The sequence below is a fragment of the Nannospalax galili genome, unplaced genomic scaffold, assembly GCF_000622305.1.
Source record: "Nannospalax galili isolate Female #2095 unplaced genomic scaffold, S.galili_v1.0 scaffold52, whole genome shotgun sequence".
Lineage (NCBI taxonomy): Eukaryota > Metazoa > Chordata > Mammalia > Rodentia > Spalacidae > Nannospalax > Nannospalax galili.
Window position 1 is genome coordinate 6,353,478 of NW_008334003.1, and position 4,104 is coordinate 6,357,581.

Sequence of the window (4,104 nt, forward strand, 5' to 3'; positions counted from 1 at the left end):
GTTGTAAAATCCAAGCCCTATGCAGCCTCCACTAACACTGATTTAAAGCCCAATTCTCTGAGCACACAATATAAATCCTTCCAGCCAAATGTCCACTGATCTGGAACTGGAATCCACAAGACAATCATCTTCAAAGAATCTTATCGTGCAACTAATGTAATGCAATAAATTTAAAAGACCAGTTTGCTTTCTCCTTCTGCCACAGAAAAAAGAAAACTGCAAAACCCCACAAATAACAAACATCGCAAAACAGAGCTGGATCAATAGTGTGTGTGTGTGGAGAGAGAGAGAGAGAGAGAGAGAGAGAGAGAGAGAGAAGAGAGAGAGTTCCTCTAACTTAGATACCTGAATTTCACTTGTTTCTTTCTTCTCTGGTCAGCATTTCTCAAGAGGATTATAAAATTGCATGATTTGCTAATCTACCCATTTCCATGGCCTTATGTATAGAAGAGAATAGTATCGATATCTAGCTGTCTATCGTGACAGAAATTCTTGGGTTTGTTTGCCATTAAGCATCTGCTAAACTTTCCACATGACTCACAAGTGATTAATTTGACTCTAGTTGTTTAATTTCAGCTGTGCAGTCTTTTTCCTGCCTGATTTTTCCTGTTTGTCTTTCTTTCTTTTTAAATTCCTGCCAAGCCAAAAAGGAAAGTGCTTTAATCCTCACTTATCTTTAACTAAAATGTCCAGTGATTACAGGCAAACAATAAAAGTAGACACAGTAGTTCTAGCAATAATGTACAGGCACGTAGCTCATTCTCCAATGGTACATTAATCATTACACTTAAAGACAGCAAGAGGGATGGTATGTTTTCAATCGTGTCTGTTGCAACTCAGCAACGTTCACGAATTTTTAATTTGAGCCATTTCCACACCTAGAAATGGCTGTATTTTCATCTGGAAGTTTGTTTTGGCCCCACCCCCAAGCAACCTTCCCAGAAAAGTAAAACTGCTCCTGAATTCCACAAGGTTGATTTAAATAGAAAAGTGATCAACAGGAATTATATAACTTCCCAAAACCATTCAACTGTAAAAGCAAAATGCCTGCATGACAAAATCCAAGGTCTACCTCCCACGCGCATCATAGTCTAGTTGTGGCAGAGTCCCTTCACTTCCTAGCCCTCAGTCTGTTAATCTATTAAATGTGAATAACCTTAAATTCTATAGTAAGTGTGACAGGATAACGAGATACATGGGTAGAATCCCAAGGAATTTTCATGGCACCCACTAGGCATTTCAAATATAGTGCCTATTGTTGTTCCAAATAGTTTTATCTTAGATAACCCTCGAGCTCTTAGAACACTTACCAGAGCTATCTGATTCAGTATTAAGCACTGTATGTAAGAAAGGCAGGACACCCAGACCCTTCATTATATACGCAAGGGTGATTCTAGGTAAAAGCCCTACCACCCCCACCGTCAGCAACAGAATCTGTGAGTGACTATTACTTTCTCCTGCATCTGACCAATGGTTCTAACTCTCTTGGTAAACACAAGCTATTTACTCCACACAGAAAGTACTAACACTATTGCAAACAGGTTTTGTTCTAAACATCAAGCTGTTAGGTATCATGAACATCTAACATATCAATAAATGAGCAATACATTCACTTTGTATAGAGAGATCCCATAAGTATGTAGACATGGGCTATTGTGAACGCTCTATTAAAGTAAAGGAGGTCGTTTATAACAGTGCCTTTTGTTTCAAAATGTTTAGTCATTCCTTTCTAATCTATAGATGACTAATGTATAATGACTCAAATTGTTGGATATCCCTTTCCTCCGTTCATGGATAAAACACAATAGTCTGACCCAAAAAAAAAAAAAAAACAAGGAAGAAATAAGGGTTTAATGAGTTTAATAATCTCATAGGCAATACAGAGCTAGGTCTGCATAACTCTTAAATCTTGATCTTACTGAAACTTAGTCAATACCATAAATCAGCAGCCTGCTGTTGTTCTGGGAGAAAACATGTTTCTGTTCTACCATGTGCTTTAATTTCTCTACTGTTTCATATGCTTTGCCTTTAACCATAGGTTTTTAGCCTGGAACCATAGACTCCAGAAAACTGTTGCTAACAGAGTGTCAGTGAATTTCTTAAAACCAAACCATCGCATATGAATACATGGGCAAGTGCATTTTTCTGTGGTTGAGAAAGGCTTACTGTGACAATTTCTAAACAGGTTTGTGATCAAAGAAAAACACATTAATAAACATCACATTAGACTGTGCATTCAAGAACAAAGGGCACACCTGGTTTTGAGAATACCTTTCTGAAAAACAATAAGGTTAGATAAGCTACTTACCAGGGATGGGTGGAATCTAAATAAATTTAAGACTAGTGCAGTCAGTGAACAGTCTTTGTATTTCTGAATTTTAAAATACAAACAAAAGGGCTGGAGAGATGGATCAGTTAACAGCCCTTATTCTAGAGGACCCAAATTCAGTTTTCAGGACTCTACCTCCAGGGGATCTGGCACCTTCTTCTGGCCTCCTCAATGCATCCACATACACATATACACATGGGATACACACACACACAAATAAAAACAAATTTTTTAAAAAATACATGTGAGGATGAAGAAGCAAAAAAGAGGAGGGAAATGCTACATTAGTTGGTGATTCTTAAAATACTACTTATCTGACAAACAGTACAACTTGTCTGTGACCATGCCCACTCCCATTCACAAAGGACAATAGGACAATTTGAGGACTGGGCAAAGGTAAAGTGAAGGAACACCTTGAATCCCATCTCAGCACAAGGACCTGAAAGGACCCGGCTGATAACCGCTACTCGGCAGAGCTGTGGACCCATTTGTAGACCTGCACAGGCTGTCAGGAAGATGCAAATCTTAGGAAGCAGAGGGTTGTGGCTGGTGAAAGCAGCAAATCCTTTCTGAAGTCCATCTCTTGTCAGCAAGATCCCACTATGCCAAGACCACCAGGAATAGACAATGGCTGCTTTGGGGTTTCCCTCTTCGGATTGTTTTTCATGACATTGTCATATTCTCCACCTTTCTGACCGGCACCTCTCAACTTTCAGCTTTGCTTGGGTAGAAAGTCACAATCACCTAGCTATGTTCTAGCAGTCACCCACAAAGGTTCACATGCACACACACACACACACACACACACACACATGTCACAGCTGAAAACTATGCTCATGGCTAGGAAAGATGTTCTGCTGGTTTAACCTGTTATCAAATCTAATTTTCAGTGGTTGCTTCTACAGAAAAATTATTTTTCCTTTAAGGAAATAAGGATTTTTTTTCCTAGATGCATGTAGCTAATCACATTTTGGGTTTTTCCTTTAAAAGGGGAGAGGGGGGCTGGAGAGTTGGTGGAGCTAAGTATAAGCTTTTTGAGCACCTGGCAACATGCATTAGCTTTTATGTTTATTTTATGTGGCATCGAGAGGGTTGGGTTTATTTTTTTTTCCTATTGAAAAAAATAAGATAAAGTGATGTGGCCTTTCCAATCTTAGACCAACCCTGAGGTCTTGAGTTCAACCTTTCTCCAAAAAGAAAAATGTCAGGGCCGAAATGCAGCCAATTTCACCTAATTTTCTGCACCTCACTCTTCAAGAAGATGGATTGAGATGGCTCACCTCACTGAATGGGCACAACTTACTTGAGAAAATAAGAAATGTAAGCCTGTGGTTTAAGTAACTGCACCATTGTAAAGAGGGTTTCAGGCACTCTGTGCAATTCTCGTTTTATAGCTGACCAGGGCAATTCTGCAATTATGCACAGCACTTTCTCTATTGGCAAGAGCCATTGATCCTTAAGAGCACACTTTCTGGCATCCAATAAACTAGGACGATGAGCGAGCAAGGTTTTCAGCTCCTGGAACAGCAAAGGGCTAATTAGTTGCATCTGCAGATTAATGAGTCTCAACTAGAGAGGGCAAATGCAGGGGGAGAAGCCACAGCCACAGTGACAGAACGCAAATAAAAGTATTTATAAGGGCAGGAGGAAGGGTGGGGGCCAGGAAGGGCCATCGATCGCTTTTTACCCTCTGCACCGTGACACATTCCAATGAGGGAGGGCAGTCTGCCAGGCCAGCTGCCTTCAACACAGCTAAGGCATAAACAGAACCTATT

The 4,104-nt window shown here is 40.0% G+C and overlaps 1 non-coding gene across 1 annotated transcript; it reads left to right on the forward strand.

Annotated features, from left to right (window-relative positions):
* Positions 1–1,749: 1,749 nt before the first annotated feature.
* Positions 1,750–1,814, forward strand: LOC115069582. The gene has a single exon (XR_003848838.1). It is a non-coding gene; the product is annotated as a small nucleolar RNA SNORD101 (small nucleolar RNA).
* Positions 1,815–4,104: the final 2,290 nt, after the last annotated feature.